This window comes from Etheostoma cragini, chromosome 13 (genome assembly GCF_013103735.1).
Source record: "Etheostoma cragini isolate CJK2018 chromosome 13, CSU_Ecrag_1.0, whole genome shotgun sequence".
Classification (NCBI taxonomy): domain Eukaryota; kingdom Metazoa; phylum Chordata; class Actinopteri; order Perciformes; family Percidae; genus Etheostoma; species Etheostoma cragini.
The window spans coordinates 1,927,894-1,937,333 of NC_048419.1; the positions used below are offsets into that span (position 1 = coordinate 1,927,894).

Sequence of the window (9,440 nt, forward strand, 5' to 3'; positions counted from 1 at the left end):
GACCCTCTTGTTTGTCTCTATTTAACCCTTTATTAAGCCTTTATAGGTCTGAATGTTGACCCTCTTGTTTGTCTCTATTTAACCCTTTATTAAGCCTTCATAGGTCTGAATGTTGACCCTCTTGTTTGTCTCTATCAAACCCTTTATTAAGCCTTTATAGGTCTGAATGTTGACCCTCTTGTTTGTCTCTATTTAACCCTTTATTAAGCCTTTATAGGTCTGAATGTTGACCCTTTTGTTTGTAACATGATTAGCTTCACCCCATTCAGCATTTGGATCTTGGGAAAATAATAATATGGTCATTTTGTCTTACCCAGTCTCTTACTCACACATTCAGGGAAAAGCACTCTGTGATTCAAGAAGAAAGAGTTGTTATCTGTCCTCAAGAGGCGAGGTCTGGTCCACATACAGTTGGAGTGGCACGTCCTTTACTGCAGTGGAGGAGGCTTTAATTGAAGAGATAAGAGGAGATGGACCGATTGGAGCAGGAATAAGCACTGCCTTGGCATTCAGTCAGTTGAATAAATAAAAGCGTCCCTATTTCTGATAGAATGGGAGGCCTCTCAGTATGCTGTTAGAGTGTGATATTTTAACTCAATGCTTTTTCCTTGCAAAGGCACAGATGGCTCTCAGGCTCCACAGCATTGCCAAGCTGTCTCCACTTAGTTTGTCTTTTCTTTTAAAGCATCATCTATCAAAAGGCCAGTACGAAAACACACCACACTGGCACAGAAATGTTTGCTGTATAAGAGGTGGTTTGCCTAGATTAGCTGTGAAGGAAGGCCTCGCCAAGCATCTTTTTCCTCTTGCTCTTTTTTTAGTTCAAGAACGTCCAGGAAACAGACTGCATACTTGACAAGCATCACAGTCCAGCTCACTGGCTCCATGGAATGCTAGTGTTTCAGTAAATGGGTCATCTGGGCCACGTCTGAGGTAAAGCAGAAATAAGGCTTTTCTTAATATGAATGTCAGGCTTCTTTTGCCTCCGCTTTTCCCTGAGAGCAAGAAGGGTGTCTTGCAGAATGGTGATAAGCAAGTCGCACTGATGAGACTGATGATTTGATATTATTGAGGTATCCCATCCAGGTGAACAGGACAAGCAAGTTTACATGTGTGACGTGTAGACATGCGTTGGGAGTGTCTTTCTGTTTGCGTGGTAGCTGAAGGCTTGACTTATTTTATCTCTTTGTGGTCTGTCGTCATACAGGTGACATTGGACACACCCACAGTGCACATCAAAGAGCTCTCATGCCACTTGTCTCAAAACTCAAAAGATTGCTGCTTCTTTTAGTATGGACAGTGATTCTACTCAGTAGCACAACACTATGACGTTCCATTGTGGAAAATCATTGAACTCTGTTAAATGATTGTCTTTTTATTCCCTAGCAGTTCTCATGGATTCTATGCTAGTGTTTCTATGGAATCCGCCCACTTGCTGTACATGTAGCCAGCCAGGCAGACAGGAAAGCAGCTCAAGTTTTTTGCAATGTGGCTCTAACTGTTTATCAGACAAGAACTTTGACACCATCAGAGCAGGAAGTTTGGCTCTCGAGGGAGCCCGGCTCTGAGAAAGCTGAAACAGAGGATGAAGCAGATGAAATATGCATAAGGGCTGTATCCATATCAGCTCCTACCATATCTACTCCTAGCCAAATAGATCAGAATGTTCATGCTTATCCAGTTTTTATGAAGGCATTCATTTTGTTTATGTCTATTGAGTTGATGAATTCCACAGGATTCAGCAATATCAACAGCAAAAGTTCAAAAACTAAATCTAAAAGTTTTTCACTTTTTTTGCCAAACATGAGACAAAGAAAGAAATTTAAAGAAATCACCTAAGGATGTCTGAAACAATAATTGAAATAATCAATTGCAGCCCTAGAAGACTTATTACACAATATCATTTTACATTTACTTTGTTGGAGTTTGGCTAATTTTAATTTTAATTAATTTTAATTAATTCAAATTAATGGCTAATAGCCATACTTTTTATGCACATAATTGTCAGTCATTTTATTATTATGGAACAGAAAAATACATATGTTTTAGAAACTTTAGACTTTAGCTGTTCATTTGTATTTGTATTAGAAGTTTGTTTTAAAAGTTAAATGTATTAACACAATGTGAATGAAATTGCATAACTTCTAAATACTAAATACCAATCAAAATATCATGACCAAGTTTTGAAGTGTGAATATTATATCTTAGTTGTATCTTAATCTCTTTTCGGCTATGAACTGTCACATTTGATAAGCCAGGATCTCATAGTAAGCCCTTAATATTTTGAAAGTTTCAGAACCCCTGCTGTACAGGCCCAAAAGCCAGCCAATGTCTGTGCCCAGATCAAAGGAAATACTCAACTCAGCACTTTCCTCACTAACTCAGTGTTCTTCTCATCTCTTCTTGAACTTGAAGATGCTGATTTAAGCAGCAGCTCTCCTCTTTGGGCCATTTCATGCTCAAAATCTGCAACGTAGGTTTTCTGTGTTTTGGTTAAGAAAATATAGTGTCATACTAGAAGGCTCGATATGGTTCTTGCTTTACTCATTCTAGTAATAAATTACATCAAAGTCTCCACACAAAGGCAGCTGGCACAATAGTCAATAGTCTGAAACACAATACATACAAGCATACAAAGCACTAATGGAATTTTGCTTCCTAGCTGGAGGTTCAGGGTTCTCCCATCCCACGAGTGCAATTCTGTTCATCTTAATGTTAATGTACAACTCTAGGCATTCTAGTGTGTTTGACTTCTTGGCTTTGGTCACATTCAGCTCTCACAAATCGCTACTGACGGCAGAAAAAGTCACACATTTGCTGCATTGTTTTGTGTGCCCAATTAGGCTGCAACTTTGCCGAATCCACTTTTGGGAAGGAGGTTTGTGTCCTGTTGCGTACTAGTTTCAGATCCCTTCAGACTAAAGGGGAAAACCATAGGGAGAACAGAGACCGTCTCACAGCATGGGATGCAGACTAATCCCACACACTTCCTGTTTCATTGTAGCTGAGATAATGACTTTGCACACAGTGCTTTCTTAGACCCAGGTGCTGTACAGATGCTTCAGAGCTGTCGACGTAATCAGATACAATTAATACATTTAATGCATGCAAGCAATACACATATTGAGTCAAATAAGACAGATATTAAGTAAAGTGTTGATTATACAGTTCACTATATGTTTATGTAGCAACAGTAATCCGGTCTGGACTCACTTTATTTCTTGTGCAGATGTTAATCAGATGTGCAGCTGCTTTTATGGGAAGGTGATATCAGTAGCAGCAGTAGCAACAAATAAAAAATAACAGAATCAGAAGCAAAGATAATATCTCCTTGTGGCTGTTTATTGGCAGTATTTCAACACACTATGGTTGGTAGCCAGATGTAGTTCATTATGTAAATGTATCCTAGATTACAATACATTCTGCTCACTAAATACAGTTGTTTGACTTGTACCTTTGCCACTCCATCTTCATTTTGTATATGATGTAAAATAACAGGTTATTGTTAAAATCTCTCACCAAAGTTATCACTTTATCCTCTTAGACATCTATTTTTCAAATGAAAGTGCCTACTGTGACTGTAAACAAAAACACTTTTATTGAATCTTTTCTTATTTTGATTTTCACAAACTCGGGATTCACAACCAGAGTTCTTTAGTTGTGGTCATATTTAAGTGTATGCTTATTTATGGGACCCATTCATGTGGAAGTGCAGGACAAACGAGACGGAGAAGTGAAATCAATTTGAGTCTGTTTACTTCCACTTTTGAACAAATAGTACAGACTGGAGCCCAAAACATCAATAAACTGCTATATCTTCAACAATGTTTGCAGCTGACTTAATGTTCCACAGTTAGTATTACATGAAAGGTAACAAAAACGTAGCTTGATGTTCAATTTGTAATCCAACAGTTTACAATTGAATCTTAATTTGGTGGGGACTGTATAAAAAGAGTGGGCTCTACTTTCAATGATCATGGAAAAAGCAGTATTTTAACCCACACACTCACTATCGTTGCATCATTTTAAATGTGTTTTCACATCCTTTCCAATCTGTGTTGTGTCTATGTGGAAAGACTGACTCAGTGCTTTTTCCTGTTAAGGAAAAAGGAGGAAAATAAGAAGCAGGCGGTGCTTAGGAGCTTCAGTGTGCCGGCTGCCACCTCATCTAGTTAGCATCCAGCAACATGGCTTTATGTTCCATCATTATTAATGTTTTGCCTTTTTCATACTGTACTCCAGGGGTCTGCTGTTTCCTTATTCACCTTTTCAGCAAGTGTGCAGTTTTAATTTACGCAAAGGATGTTGGCACTATGGATGCTTATTCCAGTTGGAAATTCTTAGAAACATCCTCATACCTAAGTTGGCTGTTTCGATGGCTGAGAAATGGTCAGGATGCTGGTCGTTACTGGTCTCTAGTGGTTCGTCGCTTTTCCTCCCAGTCTATGTTCTTTATTGGGACACCTTGCACTGTATGGCCACTTACCAATGGAAATGGGATTTACTTTTGGCTGCAATAGTGACTCCAAGAAGTTTTTCTGGTCAACTGATCCCCTGACTTTTCATCTAGCGCCAACCTCATGGTGGTGGAAAAGTCATCTAGCAAAGTCATCTAGGATATAATTCCTCAACTTACGCTGACAATTTCACCTCTTGAGCAGGCTCACAACACTTGATATAAAAATATGCTCTAAGGTATGTTTGTCCAGCACCACAGGTAGACTGAAACACAAAACATAGTCACATTTGTTTACTATAGGCCTATCTCATCACAATGCTTTCCTTTGTCAGTATAGGGGGAAACAAACTGTTTCCTAGAACTATGTTTGGAGATTTATGACAAATCATTTCTTCATAAACCTTCTAAACATTAGAACACGTGTTTTCTGTGGTCATGGCAGTTGCTATACAAACTGGAACCATTGGCATTGAACAACCACAGGAGTGGGGCACTGTTTTGACAGCGTTTAGCAAGTTTGCAACACACAGTAATGTCCTCCAGTGGCAACATTACAGAATCAGTGTAGTCAAAAGGCATGAACGTACATCTCATCACACCCTGACCCTGTCAGCCCATCTGCAGCAGGGTGGGACAGCATGCGGTGCCTGGAAAAGCATTCAACTATTTCTCAACGCTTTGCAGCATCCATTTAAAAAGCTGTTTTTGTGGTGGTGTATGGGTGTGGTCAGGCCAAGTTCCTCAGTTTACCACTTGCCACAAACTGAAGCCGGTTTCATCTCGGACCAGAGTGCAGTACACTTTCTACCCACATGCCATGGCCGTGGAATGCCGTACGTTGTGGGATCCAAATTCGACCAGTATGGTAGAGCATAAAATGCAGACCCCTCCACAAATGATCCACCCTCACATTAGGACGTGTTTCTCAGACAAAGCGCGCTTTGTCAGCGTTGGTGGCTGTTGTTTATGCCCAACCAGCCTGCGGATCACTTTGGAAATAAAGAGCTCAGAACAATGTCATAAATCCATCTTTTCAGTTTAATTTAACTAGACAGACATTATCGGACATAGTGCACAAACATTTTCACTCAAGCGGCACAAGTACTTGCTTGACATGGCTGTGGTTTTTAATTTAAGAATACAATGGAACAGTTGTGTTCCGCCCACAAACCACAGACACACATGGGCCTAGGTTAAATAAAATTGCAAACTACTGTCCTGAGAACAAAGTGCAGACACGGGCATGTCTAACAACAGCGGATTGGGCTGTGTGATCTAATAAAAATGTTACCCTTAGTCAGTGCATGGCCCAGTAGACTTAAAGCCATATGTTGGAGATCTGTTCCTCCAGTCCTGGTCCATTCTCCCTTCCTTGCTGTTTTATTCACGAGTAAGAAATAGTTTGGAAAAACTGTGAGAGGAGAAAAACATGCCTATTGCTGAGACTCTGTCCCTCTCTTCCTCTCTGTATGAGAGAGAGTGAAACGGCCCATACAGCACAGCGGTTGGCAGCCTGCAGCACTTCCTCATCCTGACTGCTGTATTGAGGCAGACAGCCGTTGCTCCTGACCTTTCATTTCTTTGCCTTCCATCTCTTCGTGGAGCTCAGCAAAGACAAATGTTCTGGTCTGTTGTGCTTCAGGGCACTTTGGCAGAGGGCAGGCTCTAGGACAGCGCACAAAACGAAACACGTGAGTGAACTGCACCACTGTTTGTTTTTTCCTTGGGCAGTATATCTGACACTAATCTGTCATCACCTTTGTTCGGTAGTTTTTTCTTTAGTCATTTCTTTACAGCTTTATTGGAACAATTGAGCTTGTTTGAGATTGATGATGTGATTGAAATGAGTTGTAAGTTTGAAAAAACTGAAGTCATTTTATATAATACGTCATAGACAAAGTGACTGAGAACATCTGCTGCCGATATTTCTGCCAGGCTTCTCACATTTTTGTCAACCACTGAAAGTGAAATTCTGAAAAGGAAATGGGGCCTGGACTAAACCTTGCAACCTGTGAAGTACTCTGTGCAGGAGGAGTTTTTTTGAAATACACTCAGGAGCATAAAGTGTGCTGTTTTAGTATTTTTAATGGTATTCTCTGTAGATAGAATAAGTTATTGATTGTAGCAGTACAGTCAGTCACACCTAAAATGCACTTTGCATAGCATAATGAAGAGCCACCACAAGACGTCTGCAGTTTCCCCCTCTGATCACTGATTTTCTACAGTATGTCTGTATATATGGCAGTGAAATGATGTTACTTGTACATATCCTTTTGATGGGAGGAAGCATTTCACGCCCATCTGGTCCATATTTTACACATAGCTTGCATAATTTATGTGTAGTTCACATGGCCTGTCCTGCACTGTACCAGGGCAACCCTCATTTAATGTCAGGGAATGGTCAGGACTGGTTAGCTGGGATTTCCCTATGTAATCTGAAGCGATTTGTGGTTGTGACAAGCTGACTCAGCCTAGTTGGTGCAAGGAATATTTGCATGCAGGACCGTGTTTCCTCTGTTACTAGTCTATATTAGTGGTGTGATTAATGATATATTACATTTATATAGCCCTTTATCATAGACACTCAAAGGGCTTCAGCGGGGACTAGTCTTTGTCAAACAGCAGTTCTATATCTATTCACTCACAGAAATACCATGAAAGGACAACACTGACAGACTCTTTGCTATCTAGATCTTTATGGCCTGCTTACCATTTTTCTCTGTTTCAATGAGTTTCAGAGAAACTGGAAGTTTATTCCATTCAGTTGCAGCTGTGTATAAAAAGGTAGTTTTCCCATTGAGCTATTAAATCTTAAATCTTGAATCCTCCTGGTGTAGTGAAAACCAATTGTCTTCTCCGTCAGGTTTGTATTAGATGAGAAGACGTTTGAGAGATTGTTTCATCCGAGACCAAAGTGATTGATCAGTTGGTCTTGACTCCCAGTGCTCCACTTATCTGCTCTCAGCAGTCCAGTCCAACAGCAACAGTCAGAAATAACTTGAGAAACTCCTCCACCACTCTGTCCCATATTCAGCCTTCAGCCTTTACATTCATCTTCCAGTTTTTGGAAGCAATATAATTAAGGCAGATGACAACCCATTACTTATGACTGTGGTGACTACAAATTATATTTAGTTTTGTAATTTGTTTTTAGTTTTTTAAAGCAAAGTCCATCATTAGCTTTTTTTGCTAGCCTTGTTTGAGGCATGATGTCATCATGCTACATGTTGGTTTTGTAAGACCGTGCAAGTTGCAGTCATCTTTAGCCGAGTTGCTTTTATAGGAAGATGCCCAACTCACACTTTGTGCCTAAACTCTTTGCTACTTCAAGTTTAAAATACAACCCGCTGCCTGTCTCTCAAAAACATTTGGGTTCCTAACTAGGCCATTGTAAAGTGGGACATAGTGCTGGCTCATGAGGATCATATCTCTGCAGGGGAATATAGAGAGGTCCAAAAAAGATGAAAACAAAGTAGATTGAACTATACAGGCTTTTACTTTAGAGAAAGTTTGCCATTTTTTAACATTAAATTATGGTTTCACAATTGCTTTATTCAATATATATTCTACTGTTTGGTTGTGGCATAGTTTCCTCCCATTTAAAAAAAAGGGGAACATCCTACATTTTGACTCACTTCCTCATTTAGCCTAAGCACAGATCATAGCAGGTCAGAGGATTAAAATGTGTGCCTGGCAACGAGTGGTTCAGTAGCCTTGTAAACTGATCTAAAGGGAGGTGAACCATCCCAGCTGAGGTGTAAGACTACCAGGCCAGGCAGGAGTTAGTCACATGACCTAGCATAGAGAGGTCTTAGTATCATATGATGGGCCAGCAGGGAGACACATGCTCTGCTATGGGCAAAATACAAAGTGTGTGCAGTGTGTTTTTAATCAGATAAGTGAGTCCTTAAGGACCCACAAACATTCTCTAATAAAATGGTGGTGTAAAATGTACCAAATTGGATGTCCTCTGTTAGAAACATTTTACTGATGTGGATCCCCTGTACTGTTATTATCTTCAGTGGTTAGTGGCCACACTGGCCCTATTACCCATCATAACATCGTAGGACTGCCAACTATTGGTTACTGCAGATGTGTGTTGCAGCATCACTTTCCCTGCAAAGAACTGTTGTGCTACACATGCAATAGTTCAGACCCTGCAGCAAATAAAACTACCAGTCTACCAGTTTAGAGTAGAGGTGGAAAAACTGTCTTCCCTGAAAGCCATGTCCAGGGTTAACTTGTTTCAGTGCTCGCACATACTAGAGGCTATCCCCATTAACAGCACTGTGAGGCAGAAGATCAGGTTACCCCAAACCTGATCAATCACTCAGCCAGTCATCTGGGATCTTCAGAGCTCTTTACCAGCACACACTCTTCTTGGTTAAGTGCAGTCCTGCCTCCTTCCTTTTCCGACAGCTACTCTTTGCCTAGATGAGTGCATCTCCTTCTGGAAAGTAAATGCACACCTTTGACAGTCTGTGTGACCACAAATTGTTGGAGTTGGAGAAATGAAGCCATTATTGTCCAGCATTTTAACCATAGTCCTTACAGAGGCATGACAGTTGTGGTTGAAGCCAGCTGCATAGCTCCTACTAGATGTTTGGAGAGTATGCTCTGTGTTGGTCAGTGCCACTGGTTTGATAAAATGAAGGGATAAGAGATGTTGTTCACTCTCCTTCCCTCTAGCAGGAAGTAGTTCAATGGCTCTTATGCTTGGCGTGTTTATTTTGAAACAGCCATAAAATGCCTTGAGTCTTCTTATACACATACTGTAAAGCTGTGCTTCCTTCTAAATGTCATGCAGCTGTGGTGCTTGAGGAGCAATTCTAATTTTGACCCACAACTATAGCTAGTGTATTGCTAAAACTTTATTTCTAATCTGATATTCGCTTTAAAATATAGGAGGCCTCGGGGAAGACCCAGGACTAGGTGGCGAGATTATATCTCCAACCTGGCCTGGGAACGCCTCGGGATCCCC

The 9,440-nt window shown here is 40.5% G+C and overlaps 1 protein-coding gene across 4 annotated transcripts in view; it reads left to right on the forward strand.

Annotated features, from left to right (window-relative positions):
* specc1 (sperm antigen with calponin homology and coiled-coil domains 1) overlaps positions 1-9,440 on the forward strand; it is a 74,428-nt gene that overhangs the window by 5,421 nt on the left and 59,567 nt on the right. Inside the window, exon 1 of one of the 4 annotated variants that reach the window (XM_034889332.1) lies at positions 5,974-6,150. The exons of the other annotated variants lie outside the window; for them this stretch is intronic. The gene's annotated coding sequence lies outside the window, so the exon portion shown is untranslated. Of the gene's footprint in view, positions 1-5,973; positions 6,151-9,440 lie in introns of those variants that run through there. 4 annotated transcript variants of the gene reach the window in all.